At 37.0% G+C, this 17729-nt stretch overlaps 1 long non-coding RNA gene across 1 annotated transcript in view; it reads right to left on the minus strand.

Annotated features, from left to right (window-relative positions):
• Positions 1-1452: 1452 nt before the first annotated feature.
• LOC148110039 (uncharacterized) overlaps positions 1453-17729 on the minus strand; it is a 322676-nt gene continuing 306399 nt past the window's right edge. The window contains exon 10 of the long non-coding RNA XR_015724384.1: positions 1453-8177. This is a non-coding gene — a long non-coding RNA (uncharacterized LOC148110039). The remainder of the gene's footprint in view (positions 8178-17729) is intronic.

The raw sequence follows: 17729 nt of genomic DNA on the forward strand, positions 1-17729 counted from the left end.
AATATTGAAGTTCCTTTTGTAGGATGGTTTCCATCAGTATTAAAGAGACAACAGATATGACTGCATTTTAAATACTCATCTTGCAAATTCCTCAGTTATTTGAATTTTTTAATTTCTTGGAAGTGCGACTACCTATATAAATGTGATTTTATTTTATGAGATGTCCCTAGACTTTCAATAGAATCTAGAATAGAAGTAGATAGAGTTTCAATTTCCTTATTTAAAATACTTTCTCTAATTCTTACATTCAATGGAGGACTAATGCAAATAGAGCCGAGGGTTACATGGAACCCTAAACAGGCCAGGAAAGAATCCCAGGGTGTGCTTATTGGTTTTTCCCAACCACTTTCTTTATGGGTTCATTTCACATCTGATCTCACACCTTGGAAAAAATACAGGTCTGAAGGGTCACTTGAATGAGAGACTTTCCTCTTTATAAAACGGAATAGAAATTGAGGGCTTTGCTATTGTCATGGAAATGACTCTTTGTAAACAGCGCTCAAAGGCCTATTTCAAACCAGAAAGAGCTGGAACAATGTTTTCTTTTTCTTTTCAGGTTATGGGATTGGAGTATGGGTAGAGAGAACCTCTGGTCAAGATAGAGGGAGGAAATGGGGAAAAAAAGTGTGCCTGAGAGAATTCCTCTCACTTATGCCAGCAAGTTGTATTAAGGATAGCTTTATTCAAAAAAAGATGTTTGTCTTTTCCTTCAGGTGCACAAAGACACAGCCTGTTGAGAACTGGAAAGGAAAGGTAGGAAAAATATGAAAGAAAAAATGGAACAGGTCATTTGTCTCTGATCCTCAGTTTTAAAAAGGCAAGTTTCATCCTGGAAATTACGACACACACAAATGCTAAAAAAAAATTCTACTTTTCAAAGCAAGTAATTGATTTTTTAAAAGTAGGATTTGAAAAAGAAATAGATAATGTTTCAGCAAATATTTAAATACCTAATAAAATCAGTGTTTGGGTGTTTGTATCATGTAGAACTTTATTTTCTTTTAACAAAATGCAAAAAAAATAAAACCTTTATTTCCCTTAAAAAAAAAAGAATAGATTGAAGACAGGGAAGTGATAATGAACTGTTGCTTTAAAAAAAAACTCACCCTCATACTGAGACTATTAAATTGGATTTCAGGTTTTAGGATCTCAATGTTATCTTAATTTCTAACCTTCTTAGCAGTATTTAAAACAAAAAATTGAAGGGTCTTCCCCACTTCATACAAATCAAAAATTTTTGAGGAAACAAACATAGAGAAAAATCCCTGGATTTAAACTTTGAAGATAACTTAAAGCTAATAATATTGATTACTGGTGCAAAGCATGGCATTTTCGAAGCCACACTATAGTCCATATCCTGCCCCTCACTTTAAGGGCACATCCTTTTATAAAACACTCTACCGACTCTTTTAATATTTGTTCTTTGAGTCCAGGGAGCAAGTAAAGGAAGACTTCTTCTTCTTTTTTTTTTTTTTTAAAGATTTTATTTATTTATTTGACAGAGATAGAGACAGCCAGCGAGAGAGGGAACACAAGCAGGGGGAGTGGGAGAGGAAGAAGCAGGCTCACAGCGGAGGAGCCTGATGTGGGGCTCGATCCCATAACGCTGAGATCACGCCCTGAGCCAAAGGCAGACGCTTAACCGCTGTGCCACCCAGGCGCCCCTAAAGGAAGACTTCTTTATCAGTCTTGCTCACAACATGATGATGCATCTATCAACACCTCCTTGACCTTCGAGAAAAAGTTAATGTCTTGTCACTGCTAAATAAGCTTGGGAAATATTTCTGTTGGTCCCATACCTTGTGGCAACTACAGACTGTATAAAAGCATTTAAAGCATCTTAGAATGAGAGATAATGAACAGTTACTATTGCATTTTAACATAGGGGAGCTCCATTTTAAAGTAGCCCAGCTTAATGGAATGAGTATCTAAATTAATTTGAATTCCCTTATCTTTATGCCCAAAGGCAACTCGTATTATGTGGAAGCAATCCTTCCAGGTGGAGTTGGTAGTACTCAGACTCTTAGGCGAGAGTACTCTGTTTCTGTGTGAAAATAAAATCGGCAACTGGCTTCTAGTCTCACTTTTAATTCAGTTGCATCTAGGCTGGTGAAAGAATGGAGTGATTTGCTATTCTCTCTATTCAAAGACATGCCTTCTATTTAGAGGCGCATTCATAAATGTTTGAGAAGTACGTTTTTAACATTAATCAAGAAATTACATAAAATGAATTGAGTGTAACCTCTATTGAAGATTAATATTCAATATCAAGCCCCTATAAAGATAATATGATTCTATCTTCAACAGACATAAAAACAATATAAAGCACTGAGCAGGATGCCTGGGTGGCTCAGATGGTTAAGCGTCTGCCTTTGGCTCAGGTCATGATCCCAAGTCCTGGGACAAGCCCAATGCTGGGCTCCCTGTTCAGTAGGGAGTCTGCTTCTCCCTCTCCCTCTACTGTTCCCCCTGCTTGGGCTCTCTTGCTCTGTCAAATAAATAAATAAAATCTTGAAGAAAAAAAAAAAACCCACAACACTGAGTAGTTCAAAAGAAAGAAAGAAGCAAAGAATAAGAAAAGAAAAGAAAGAAAAAAGAAAGATTGCTCCTATTTTCCTAAATGGGGATTAGGCAAAATAAGAAAAAGAACTTTCCAAAGACATAAAGATTGGAATTAAGATTCAGGAAACTCTCAGATCCTAGATACTTCTGACGCTGAATTAAATTTCTTTCTATTTGAAAGAGTATTCATTTCCCAGAAGCCTCATGACAATATAAGGACTTAGGAAAAAGTGGGAAAATGGGGCCTTTTAAAAAAGGCCGATCTTGTAATGAGCAATAACAGAAATTCCTCTTGTATGAAAAAGTCAAATACAGTCTCCAGTGCCAAAGACCTTGAGCTTAATACTATTATTCAATCAAACCTGAAAAAGGGTAAAGTCTTAATTTTGAATAGTTCTTCATAGTTTACAGTTTTTTCAGCAATTCTATCCCTTTAGCTATGTATTTTCTTCATAGCAATTGTCGATACCTGACATATTAGACATTTATTTATTTCTTTATTATCATTCTCTTACTGCTAAATGTAGACTCCATAAAAGCAGGGATGTTATCCTGTGTTGTTCATTTCTATATCCCCAGCACCCACAGCAATGCTTGGTGCATAGTAGACAATAGGTATTTGTTGAATGGATAAATGAGATAAATAAAATGGATAAACCCTACTGCATTTGAGCTTTGAAACCCCCAGAGAAAAAGACATGTACTTCTCACCCTCTTTACAGATGAGAAAACCAAGACTCAAAACAGTAAATTATTTATAATAGCATAAACAGTTAAGTCGAGTCAGAGTCATCATTAGAAAGATACAGGTCCATTGTAGTACTACTTTCTGCTGACTTGTCCAAAGGGGCTAGATTATGGGTAGTCAAAGATCGCTGCCATCAGAATCAGCCCATTTTCACTTTTCATGAAGACTGATGCAAGAGGAAAAAAAAATGATTAAGTTCACATCCTTCTCTAAAACCACAGCTGTCAACCTTTCTCAGCTTTCTTTCCTCTTTGATCACTTCCTAAATTAAATTCCCCTGCTGATATGTTTGTTGTCTCAGCACCCACTTTGTGTTTATGATTTCCCTCTTGGTATCTTCTCTTCCTACAGATATTATTTACTGAGCCCCTTTTATACAATGTTAGACATTTTTCACTTGTCCCCTCACGACCAGGAAACTGCCGATCTATCAGGCTTCAAAGCCAGACTCTTTCCCCCTGCAGACGGCCTCCATGGAAGACCCTGCTCCTTAGAGGCAGCTCTTGGGAGGCCCACAACAGAGCCCACCATCACCCTTGACAAGGGAACTCAGCAAAAGCTTAACCGTATACTGGTTAGCTGTAGAGGTGCTATGGTAAATGAGTACAACACAGGCAACAGGACCCTGATTATTAGCACGTGCCCCTGACAGGTTAGAGGTACCTGAACCCACCCAGCCCAGGATTTGATTTACAATTGCAGTGAGAAAGAAGGTAATAATTCAGCCAGTAGTTATTTTGCAGGACTCAGTCCCTGATGGTAATGGGTGGATCAACTTTATCTTTCTCCTTCACCAGCTACACCAAAACATTTTTGTTAAGATACCATGCTATCCTTTATTTCCAGCCTCTGCTCTTTCTTTCCTTTTCTTCTTAGTGAAACACTAAGTTCATTCTGTTTAGAGCTAGTAGTAAGCAGTTACAGCAGTCGTGATTTTCATGTCCTTCCTAACAGCCAGTTCTGCCTCTAAACTTGTGCCTCACATTTTCATTAGAGTCAAATATGGTGCCTTCTAAACAATGGCTGAAGAAAAGGGACGGTGAGAAACAGATATTTCAGTAATCAGGTTTCTGTCATTGGAAATGCCTATGAGACCATAAGAATAAATTCTTTCTGAACCTGACTTTCAGCTACTAACATTTTGTGAAGTCATTTGAGAAAGGAACCAAGTTAAATAAACAGGTTCACTGGTGGACTTACAACACTGGACAAGCAAGATATAGTTACTTGGTATAAGGCCAAATTCTGGGCTCCAAAGGGCCTCTGTGCATATATAAAGACAAATGGGAGCTTTAGAAGAGTGTCCTAGGACAGGTCTGAGCTCAGGATATGTCCTTCAATTGTTAAACAATGTGTGCTGCATTGAGCTTTAGTCTAGACAAGATGGAAATGATGCTAAGACTATTCATCAGCAAAGATGAACCACAGGGCTCAAACAACAGAATAAGCCCTGCCAGTCAAAGGGTCAGAGAAATGAGAAGGGCAGGGAATTGGGATCCTTCTTGAGAGTAAGTCCAAATACCCATGGCTAGGAAGATGCTTGGAGTTCTTCCATCTGCAGATGATGGAGACATTAGAGAACAGCTATATCATGTTTGTGCCCTGATACAAGGCAAAGAGCCACTTTATATTTGAGTCATTGCATCTCTCTTACTCCATTTTGGACAAATTTTGTTTAGGGAAGACTGAGTAGTCCACATAGACCTCAAACAATATTAATTTTGGTTGCTTATGGAGGCCAGTGTGATGAAAACTACATTTATTTTTTAAAGATTTATTTATTTGTTTTAGAGAGAGAAATTGAGAGTGCAGGGCGGTGGGGCAGGGTGGGGAGAAGGGAGGAGGAGAGAGAGTCTTAAGCAGACTCCAAACTAAGTGCAGAGCCCCATGTGGGGCTCAATCTCATGACCCTGTGATCACGACCTGAGCTGAAATCAAGTTGCACACTTAACCGACTGCACCACCCAGGTGCCCCAAAACCTACATTTAAACAAACAAACAAACAAATCAGGCCCCATTCTCTAGATCTTCTGACTTAATTGGTCAACAATGGAATCTTGGAAACCATTTTTTTCTTAAGATCCTTCAGGTGATTCTAACGTGTAGCAGCAAAGGTTGAAAGCACTAACCTGATAAAAATAGCAGCTTTCTAAATAGCAGATTTAGAAAATATTCCTAAGTTTATAATAACCTCATAATTATTTTTTAAAAAGACAACATGTGGTTAGGTTGTGGTGATGATGAATATTTACCTACAAGAGTCATGGAAAATAAAAACCCTCCCTAGTATTATACCAATGGGTGATTGAGAAATAGCCATTCAGAAAGTTTTAAGAATGGGTACCCAAAGACATCATGGGACAGAGTTGTCTTACCAGCCCTAAATTATTTACATCTAGACCCATAAGTGAAAAAGAAATATCTCATTTAAGCCATTTTTATTTTATTTTTTTTGTTACTTGCAGTAGTAATTAACTGCTAATAAATCCTAATCATTCATCAGCATGTCTATCTATCACATAAAGCGAGACTGCCTACAAGTGAAGACAACACAGAGGAAAGTAAAGTAAAAAGACAGAATTCTGTTGATATAATCTGAGTCACTAGATCTTGCCATGCCTGAAGCCATACTACCTTTCCATTTTTCAGTTATATAAGTGAACCTATTTACTTTTTAAAGATATTTTGAGTTTCTGTCATTTGAAACAAAAGGCCCAGATCGATCTAGCAATCTTCGGGAAACATGTTCTTAATGTATATGACATTATTTTGATCAATTATGGGCTATGGAATTGGGAGTAGGAACCAACTTATTCAGACCTCCAGATTCTCAAGTGACAGAGAGATCTAAACTGACATCTAGAATACATTAGCATCCACATCATTCCATTATTGTAGCAGCTTATTTTTATTATTTTAAAATACCACATGGCATTTGAGTGGCTTCAAAGAGTTAAGATATTTTCCCGGAAAATGGTAATTTAGGAAGATTTCAAATTACAGGAGAGATTGAAAAAATTCTGAAGTATGGACTGGAGGTAGGAGACCAGTATTCAGTAGGAATTGAGATGATGGGGGCCTCATGGCACAGGGCATAAATAGGAAGGGAAAAGGTAAGAAAACCAACTCAATCTCTAGCTTTAACATATTTATGTCCTACTGGTATCTTATATTAGTAAAGTGCTTTGCAGTTCATGACATATTTTTAAATTTTATCTCATTAGATACTTAGCAATAATTCTTTGGAGTAAGCAAAGTGGGTAACAAGTTTCAGCATTTTACAGAAACGGAAACTGAGGCTCAGTGTGATTATGGATCCTGTCCAAAATTATATGGGTCTCAGAGCAGGGATCAGACTCCAGATTTTCAGATTAGCAGTCCAGTATTGATATACCAGGTCTCTCTGTACACAGAGATCCACCTATAAAGTTTTCTTTTCAGCAACTTTGTTCGTTAATTCTACTTCATTGCATTGTTTTCTTCTCACTTATGACCTCTCCTGAGTAGTGATATGAGCTAAAAGACAGAACTTCATCCTGAGATGAATCATCTTTATAATGTAGTATTAGAACCAAGGTGTGTGTGTGTGTGTGTGTGTGTGTGTGTGTGTGTGTGTGTGTGTGTTTATCGAGGGAGGGAAGACAGGAATTACCAAACAATGACAAAAAAACCCAACCTTGAGTCCCATAGAATGGATTTATGTTAATTTTTCAAATCTTTTCTTCTGTTCAGTGCCTCCTACAAAATGAGATCACCTCTCATTCATTCTAGTACCAGTAGCCCTGATAATTTTAATAATTTGCCATTTCAAGGAGCCATGGGAAAAGATAGGAAGTTGCTTTTAGACAGTGTCTTATTCAAGCAAACGGAAATGGTTTCTGAACCACAGAAAACAAATAAACAGGCCTCTCCCTGGAACTTCACTAGTGTTTGCCTGTTGTCTGGCACTAAGAAATGTACTTTAAAATAATGGTACAGTGTATGCCTGGAGATTCTGAATCCTAGTGGGGCTATCTGAACTCTAGAAGAAGAGGATGTTGACTATGTCTAGGACCACTGAGCTTGGACCAATTCCCAAGTGCTGGGTGTGAAACCACATGCTAAATGTCTTTCCATACAGCAAAATGAAATGCCAAATCCTTAATGGTGAACTCAGCTTTCACAATTTCTAAAGAGGCATGTTTTATTATTGCTCAAAATATAATTCTTGCCTACTATGTATCTAGCCATGGTATATGACACCCATCATGATATTGATGCTTCACACTCTGGTGACATTATAAAGCATTCTAAAGATTTATGCATTTTCTATTATCATGTCCATTGATGTACCTTTCATCCTTTGCTTACGAATTAAAAAATGTGTAGTTTGGAATTCTGTGGGATCCTGCTGAATTCCTTAGGCCCATGGTCAAACACAGCTAAATGGTTATCCTTTTCCATAATATTATTCTTGGGCATGGAGAGGAGTATCTTTTTAATAAAGGAAAATTGGCAAAGAGACTTCTTGCAGTGCAGTCCTGGTTTGGCACAAAAATGTGAGGCACCAGGGATGCAAACATCTCATCTTCAGATCCTTACCTGGCAAAGACGCAAGAGGACATATTCCATGGTGTTGCTCAGCACTCTGCAGCACCATGGTAGGTCTTAGGTCTTTGGACTGACCTTCTCTCAGATGGTAGGAATCCAAAGTAAAGCAATGTGACCTGGCAAATGTAGGATCCTGGAGCAGAGCGTGTGATTTCTTCCATTCCTATGGAGATCCTCATTTGGCTGAAAGTCCATCCAGGGACAAAGTGTTTCCAGATCCTTGGCAGAAAAAGAAGTGCCCTCTTTTCAACTTTCTTTATTTCAAAGAAGTAGAGTGCTAAAAAGAAAATACGAATATCATCTACACTTTTGCTATAGCAATAACAGCCATTTCGATCTTAATGCTACAATACTGATGTTAACAGTAGCTACTTATAACATCATTGTAAAAATATAATATTGATTTTTTTTCTAAGCTATAGAAGATGAGACAGTAGAGGAACTATTATACATATGTGTATATATGTGCAAACATGTATGTGTGACATGAAATGTGATGACATGTGTATATATGCATAGTATGTGTATATGCGTATACACATGTAGTATATCGAGCAGGCAGGATTCATGAGATGTAATCAGAAAAAAACCACTTTTGTTTTGTTTTCTGTTGCCCTTTTTAGTTGGAGGAGATCTTCCTCTACCTCTGGATTAAAACAAGCAATCTTCCACATGATGTGGAAAATCCTACAATCACTTTAAGTTGTAAAATACAGTCTTGATTCAGAAACTAGAATTTTCAGTTCAATATATGAATCAGTGTGGTAGAAGCTAAGTTTTTCCTCTCTACCCTGCCCTCATCCCATTTACTGGGCTTGCATTCTTTTCTCTCAGCTGCTGTGAAGGTTGTCTATGAATGGCTCCCGGATGATTCTCTCAGAAGAAGTGTCCTCAGCTGATAGGTGTCATCTTTCCTGGGAAGTCATGACATCACCCCCCCTCCAACCACATATATATCAACAACTGATTTCAAAGGTACAAGAGGCCAGTCCCCAACGCCAGGAGGGACAGTTCTGTAGTGTAACTTATGTGGCATGTATCCTGATATCATATTTTTGCCCCACTTTTCCACTTTCCTTATCCTTAACCTTATGACTTTTTCTGAAGAACACTCCTCAAAAACGTGTTTGCCCTGAATTCTACAGCCAGTCTCTGCTTTTAGGAACCTAATCTAAGACAAAATAAAACAAAACAAATCTTCATTTAAAGTTAAGATTTTCCATCCTTCACTCAAGGTAGAGCTGTCTATAGGAAGTTCACCAGCCTTCAGAGAAGAGGAAGTGGGTCATTTCTTATTTCATTTCCAGCATACCACTGCTTTACTCACAATCAGCTGCTTACTATTATCAAAAAATTTTCCTATATCTCTTGAAATGAATATATGATTTTTATTTTTAAGACTGAAAATATATTGTAACCCACTGATATTTTCTGACATTGAATCATCCTTATACTTCTGGTGGGGAAAAATCCTTGCATCATCATGATGTTCTGTAGATTTTGAGGCTATGTAGTTAGGACACACTCTCATCCCTTTAGTCTCTATTTCTCTCTTCCCCATCCTAATATTATGTAGAATTTTAGTTCTGAATGGTAAGAGGTTTTTGCTGGGTTTTGTTTGTTTGTTTTCCCTTTGACCCCTGATAATTTTTTGGACAAAAAAACACTTTAGTACATTTATCTAATTATCCTTATTTTCCATATCTTTGGTGGTGTCTCGTAGAATTACTTTTCTTCTCATTGGAGTACTTCCTCCAAGAGTGTTTACAAAGTGGTTCTTTATGTTGCAAACTTGGTATGACTGAGAACATCTCCACTGAGCCCTCCATGGTACTGCTGAAATCTGGTTGTGAGTGTCCTCTGGGCAGCAAGCACCCAAAGGTAAATTTGAGGGCCCTTTGAGGGCGGACCCCCACCATGGAGCCTCCACACTGCAACAGTGCACCTTCTAGCTGACCTCTTGTGCACCCCCCAGATCTTGACTCAAAAAGTATACCCATATTCTCTTATTGCTGGGGGAGATTCCTTGAAGACAACACCACCCAGACTATCTTCACTTGGCCCATAGGAAAGTCATGTATCCTCACTTTCAAAGTGTTGGCTTCCCCCGCTTATGACTTTTCTCCTCACTGAGGCCTTATGGGTGTCCACCTCTCCCAGGCAGGAAGACACTGAACACACATTAGTTTCTTTCATACCCTCTTTCACTGCTTCTCCACTCTAGCATTGAGGGACTCATGTTCTGCAGCTCAGGAAAACATCTTCCTTATTTCCAGTCTTCTCTTACTGAAGATCAGGAATACTTTTCAAGAGCATTATGAGAAAGTAGGACAATGAAGTAATGCCTTCAAAATTCTGAGGGAAAATGTAATCTAAGGAAAATAATCTAAAAATCTATACCTTCCCAAGTTATAGAGAGAATATTTTCACACATAAAAGGTCCCCAAAACTTTATCTAACATGTACTCTTTCTCAGGAAGCTACTAATGAATACATTCCACTGAATTAAGGGAATTAAGCCAAGAGAGGAAGAATGGGATCCAGAAAACAAGCAATCTAATACAAGAGGGAAGCAAAGGGAATTCCCAGAATGATAACAGGAGATCTCAAGACACCAGCCATTTGCCTCCTAGAGAATAACTTGTCCAGATTGGAGAAAGTCAGAAGGCTCTGGGACAGACATCTTTAAAAAGATGATGAACACAAATCAAAACCACAATGAGATATTACCTTATACATGTTAGAATGGCTATTATCCAAAAGCCAAAAAAAAAAAAAAAAAAAAAAAGCAAGTGTTGAAGAAGATGTGGAGAAAAGGGAATTCTTGTGCACTGTTCGTGGGAATGTAAATTGGTATGGCTTCTACGGAAAACGGCATGGGGGTTCCTCAAAAAATTAAAAACAGAACTACTATATTATCCAGCATTTCCACTTCTGGAGATTTATACAAAGGAAATGAAAACACTAATTTGAAAAGATATATGCCCCTCCACATTCACTGCAGTATTACTCACAATAGCCAAGATATGGAAACAACCTATATGTCTACCAATGGGTAAATGGATAAGGAAAATGTACACATACACAATGGAATATTATTCAGCCATAAAAAGAATAATATCTTGCCATTCACAGCAACATGGATGAATCTTGGGAGCCCTAAGTGAAATAAGTCAGACAGAGAAAGACAAATACTACTTAATCTCATTTATATATAGAATTGGGGGATGGGTGAAATGGGTGAAGGGAGTCAAAAGGTACAAATTTCCAGGTATAAAATAAGTAAGTCATGAGGATATAATGTATAGCATGGTGACTATAGTGAATAATACCATATTATATATTTGAAAGTTGCTAAGAGGGTAGATGGTAGATGTTAAAAATTTTCATCCCAAGGGAAAAAAAATTGTAACTATGTGAGATAATAGATGTTAACTAGACTTAACGTAGTGATCATTTCTCAATACATACAAATATTGAATCATTATGTTGTATAATTTGTTATATGTCGATTATATCTCAATTAAAATAATTTTTAAAAGATTATATTGTCAGAAAATGGAAGGGTTTGAATATGAGAAAAAGAAAGTTTGGGGCTAATTACGATAAGAACATAAAAAATAAATACATGAGTAAAATAAGACCGTAACCCCAAGAAAAACAAACCAAAAATATGCAGGAAAAGTAACTAAACTATAGTACCTAGCTCATTTGTACATAGTTTGCATGATGAAAATGATGTAAATCTGGAATATTTATTGAACCAAAATTACAGTAACACTATTTTAGAACAGAAACAAACAAACAAAAGAACCCCCTCAACCTCCAGAGTTTAAAGTTAAAGAATAATGCCTCAATATGACAAATTAGAACTGCTATCATAAGCATATTATTAAGAGACAAAAGGCTTTTTTTCTTCTCTTCTTTTCTCTCTCTCTCTCTCTCTCTCTTTTTTTTACTTTATAAAGACTAAAAGAATAAAATAGTGTTTGTATCCGGGGTGCAGGAAATGGTAAGAGGTATAATAGCAGGGAACTTCTATTTTTCATTTCTAAAATAGATTGTAGAATTCTTGAGCGTTTGTACTTTGTGCATACATTTGATAGAAAATAAAAACTAAAAAAAAAAATCAAAAGTTAAAATATGGATTATTCAATAAGTAAATGTCACTGGGTAACTGCTTATCCACAAGGGAGAATAAAAGTAGATTTCTACCTTCCACCATCCACAAAAATAAGTTCAAAATGATTAGAAGACCTATAAAGCTTTAAGCCCTTTAAAAAAAAATAGGTGAGCATCTTTATGATGTCAGTCTAAGGCAGATTTCTTACAAGGCAGAATACTACAAACAGAAGGGAAAATATTAATAAATCATATGGCACATTGTAATAAAAATCTTTTGTACCACAAAAAAGTCATCATAAGCAAAGTCGAGACAAGTCACAGATTGGGAGAAGATACAATTGCTAAAATATTCAGAAAATATTTGAAATTCCTATATATAATAAGATTACTGCAAAAAGTTTAACAGAAAAAAAGCTAATAGTATAATCAGGCAATTTGCTGAAGAAGAGATCTCAATGACCAATAAGTATAAGGAAAGACAGGTAAACATAAGGGTCAAACTAAGACAAGGAGAAATCATTATAAACAATGGAATTAGGGAAGTGGGGGAGAACAATGTGAAAGCTGATAACACCAACTATTGGAAAGAAGATGGGGAAAGAGAATTTATATATTGCTTGTACAAATTGGTACAACTACCAATGGTAACACCTAGAAAACTTGAAAATGTGTATAGCACATTAATTAAATTTCTAGGTATATCCTTCAGGCCTAGAGAAATTATTGTACCTTTGGCCAAGGGGTAATGATATTCTTTTGCACAAAGGTATTCTTTACTGCACTGTTTGAAATAGGGGGAAATGGACAGTAACTTAAATGTCTATAAATAAAGAATGGAGGAATAAACATGGCTTATTTATCCAATGGAACACCATGCACCTGTTGAATGAACTAGATTTACAGGAATAAATTTTGGGAACATACTACTTGCGAGGTTGTAGTTGCAAACATGGTACATATGATTACACATATGTGAAATTTTAAAGCATAACATAGTTGCAGCATGGTACATATGATTACACGTAAGTTCAATTTTAAAGCATAACAGTATTATATATGTTTATGGATATATGAATATAGAGTCGAAGTCTGAAAACTTTCATGGGAATGCTTCCCAACAAATTCAGGGTTATGGTGACTCTTGAGGAAAGGCAGGGAGGATGGGAAAGAGATGGGGAAAGGACAGTATTAGATGCATTCACAATGCTTGATTTCAAACGTTCAAACAAAAATGATCTGAAGCAAGAAAATAGAAGGCTAATATTTATTAAATCTAAGGAAGTGGATATGTGGGTACCTGTTATGTTTATTTCCTGTATGCTTAAAATCTTTACCAACAGTGGTATAGAGGGATATGTGTCAGCTATCAGAAGGCCAGGCCTGCTTCTGGTCTCCACTAAACATAGGTACATGCTCTCAGCCAAATCCCTTAGCATCTTTCAATGTCAGTTCCATTACTTGTAAATGGAGAGGGATAGCATTTTGCCCAGCCAGCTTCAGTGCTTGGAATATGACTAAAGGAAATAAAATATGTAAAAAGATACCTTGAAAACTATTCAGAACTAAATAATGAAAGAACTATCACTGTTTTCATGTTGACATCTAAAAAATGAATATCCATAAAAAATAATAATACTAGTTCAGGGGACTGATGTCAACACCTGGTATTATCTGTTCTATGGGTTTTATATCGCTGTTTTCACAGTGCAAAATTATACTTGTCATCTCATCCTGCTCTGGAGACTTGACAAGGAGAGGGAGAAAACTGAATCCCATTATTGCTCCCAACTCAATTCCCTAAATATTCTAAGGATTTGAAAGAGTTAAAGCACCAAGATTGGTCAGCAACCACTGGGGGAAAAACACACTGCATGTGAAGATGATATTTTAGGAAATGTCAATTTAGTAGAAAAGACTGCTGGCAAAGGAACACAATACTTGCTTCTATTTAGAACTTTAAAAATTATTTTAAATAATAGCATTGGAAAAAAATGTAAAGTGAAGAGAGAACAAAACGAGCTTTTTGCATACGTGCTCTTCTCAGTTGTGCTCTTCTTAATAAATGAACTCTCCTCAAAAACATTTGTTAGATAGAAGCAATTAAGGCTGAGGCTCTAGCCTCTCTCCACTAATTAATTACAGCAAATGAGCTTGTAATGTGCATCATAACAACTTAATAAGCTGGGCCAAACTATTTTAGATTCTGCTATGCTAGTATTTCATCATTGCAGGGCTATTTAAATTAGGTAAGTAGTATCCGAATATAAATAGCTTTTGAATTACCTACGTCCTTCAAAGTAAACTTGATGTTTGAGCAGATGTACTATTTATGTGGAAAGGGTGACAGCAAAAAATGACCTAGAAGTGAGGACAGGGAAAGGAGGAAGGGACAGGGCAAACATGTGAGCTCACACAGACGATCACCTTCAATAATCCATTATCCATCCAGCATCTCACACTGGCTGACTGGAAGACACTCCAAGAGGTCCTATACATTTTTCAATATTTGTTGTACCTGAACTGTGGAGAATCCAATAGCTGCAATAGCCTCTCTTTTTTGACATCATTGGTTATGTTATCAATTCTTGCCTCAAAAGTCTAACTGCACATGGATCAAAGGGTGACTAATACAAGCTCTTTAGCAATGTCTCTGCTTCTAATGAAACTTTAAAGGCAATTAATGACTCATTGAGTCAATGAATAGACTTTGTACATCTGGGGATGAGTTAAAATATGGCTTAGTGTCGGGGCGCCTGGGTAGCGCAGTCGTTAAAGCATCTGCCTTCGGCTCAGGGCGTGATCCCGGCGTTTCGGGATAGAGTCCCACATCGGGCTCCTCTGCTGGGAGCCTGCTTCTTCCTCTCCCACTCCCCCTGCTTGTGTTCCCTCTCTCGCTGGCTGTCTCTATCTCTGTCAAATAAATAAAATCTTAAAAAAAAAAATATGGCTTAGTGTCAACGAAAGAGGCGAGGGCCCCAGACCAGCTGTGCATTAACTCAAACACAACTATCTGAAACTTTAAAGTGCTGGCTTCTTTCAAATCAAAGGTCATTGTGTCTTCCAGGTAGTAGCATCTGCTACTACCTCAAGGTATTAATTGAATAACTTCAGCAAAAGTCAAAATGATCCTCATCTCTCCCTCCTTAAAGCACAAAGAGTTCACTGCCCATTAGGGTATAATTCAGGCATTTCCAGAAAGGATGGAGAAAACAGGGTATTACAGAGCACCTGTGGAACTCAAGAGAGGTCTATCAGGTGGTCTGTTCTGTGGACCCTTCTTTACTGTTTATTTATTCATACCAAGTTTCTCTAGAACATATAGCCAGAAATTTTCACTATAGGATGGAAAACACAGTGGAACAATTCTCTCAAAATATTTTTGAAACATGAGCCATTTAGAGGCAGAGGGAAATATGCCAGTTTGAAAGGCCAGAAGAAATTTTAAAGGCAAAGGCCAGTGACAAGGAGAAATAATTGTCTTCCTTCCTCTTTGCTGTCACATCCATCATCTCTAGGAAGTAATGGGTGAAAATGAACACACACACACACACACCCTATATGTGATCTTGGGACAAATTTAATAATGGCAGAAACTGTATTTGAACACATTTCTTATGTTTGTTCCAAAAATACATTTTACCCTCAAATTTGTGATGCTCCTGGGATAAGAAGTGAATATATATATACACACCTTTCAGGAGTGACGCTTTCAGTAAATGTTTTGGACAGAATCAAGACTCAACTGTAAAATTGGGGCTCTAACTCATTTCTTCTCTCATAACTTCCCTCTCATCTCCTCCTCTTCCTTATGAAGGACCTATTTTAGTAAGTCCTTGATAAGATGCCAAATGGTAAAAATTTCAAGTATACATGTATTTTTTAAAGCCCACTCCCAAATCCCAAATCCTCCAAAACTCAAAGGGGTACAGCAATAATGACAGAATGACAGGCACGGGGATGGGATGGGGGTCGGTTAAGCCACAGGGCCCTCTTGGTCCATCACTGATCCATTTCCTGCTGAGGCCGATCAGGAACACACATGAGCAAGAACTGACAAGTGATGAGAGATCTGCTTTGTGTTCACTCTTGGTCAATGAAGTAGAATATGCAAAGACACTCCAGCCTTTGAGAAAACTGTTCCTTGAATTAGACACTTTCATAAAAATCTTTTCTGTGTAGAAAAACACCTAAGCAAGCAATTTGGAAAGACTTGGGATCAGTTGAGATCCTATTGATGCCTCAAAGGGTAGGAAGTCTCTGTCAGCAATATATAACCAACTAAATTCTTTTCTCCAACAAGGAGAGCCAGTACTTTTTATATACCTTTGTCACTCATTGTCAGGCAATAAATCGACTGTGTATTTGCTTAAAACAGGAAAATGAGGACACAACCAGACAAGCTAGCTTATTATATTTCTGCAGCTCCTACTATACTCTCACATTCCTTTTCTTAGCTGTTACACTATAGCAAAGCTCAAAATGCTCCAATCACTCTGTTAATGAGTTTATCCAACTCACCTAACCATGGAAGCCTTCTCTGAAGTTCCATGACTGCACTTCACAGAATAGCTTGGCAGCCTTGAATTCTAATAATATAAACGGCCTCTTAAACAATAGCTCATTTGATTTAAATAAAATTTATCAATGTCATATCAATTCTAGAACAGTATTCTCATTTAGAAAGCAAATTCCATCAGGGTAAGTTCTTCTCTAGGCTTGTTCTCTCTCTCAGTATTAAGGCTGACTGCCTTTTGAGGAAGATATAATTGATGTAAAATATTTTATCTCATCCAAAAAGTTACATCAGTTATTCAAATTCCAAAATGACTATGCATAATTTTCCTTGAGTCTGTTCATATTTATGATACATCAAATTATTTAATTTTAGTGAAATCTTCCTCTTCATTTTAAGAAACAAAAATTGTTCCCTTTACTACTATATGTAACTGAACAGTGTAAGAAAACAACTGCATTAGATTAGTCTAAGAGGAGGGAATTTGATTTCTCTGTGACAATATACTGGTTAAAAAAAAGCTGTGAAAAGTGTTAAAGAAAAAATAGAATAAGAAATTTGGCTATATGTTATTAGAATAACAATGTTAGAACAAGCAGCAAAAATCATTTGTAGGTGGCCAATAAACATGGCAGGTGCTCAACTTCAACAGTCACCAAGAAAATGCAAATTAAACCACAGTGTGACACTGGACATATACCAGAATGCTTCAAATGAGAAGATGGAAAAGGACAAGTGGAGGCCCCAGAACTCTTCTACACTGCTATGGACAAGAGAATTGGCGCAATTACTTTGGAAATCTCGTTGGCACGTATCCATTTAAGCTGAACACTCGCATATTCTATTACCTGACGACTCCACTTTTAGGTATATTCCCAACAGAAATATATATATACATTCACTGGACTGCATGTATTAGATTTTTCATAGCAGCAACTGTAATAACCTCAAACTGAAAACTACCCAAACGTCCCTCAACAGTCGAATGGATAAATATATTTGCGTTTACTCACACTGGGAAAACACTACAGTTATGAAGGTAAACAATCTACCATTACACCCAATGATATGAATGAATCTCACAAACATTGTGTCAAAGAAAAAAGACAGACATAAAAACCATGCACACTCTATGATACCCTTTATATAAAGCACAAAGACGGATGGAAATAATTTATGCTGTGTTTATGT

The sequence above is a fragment of the Ursus americanus genome, chromosome 5 (assembly GCF_024610735.1).
Source record: "Ursus americanus isolate L20-20 chromosome 5, mUrsAme1.1.p, whole genome shotgun sequence".
Classification (NCBI taxonomy): Eukaryota; Metazoa; Chordata; class Mammalia; order Carnivora; family Ursidae; genus Ursus; species Ursus americanus.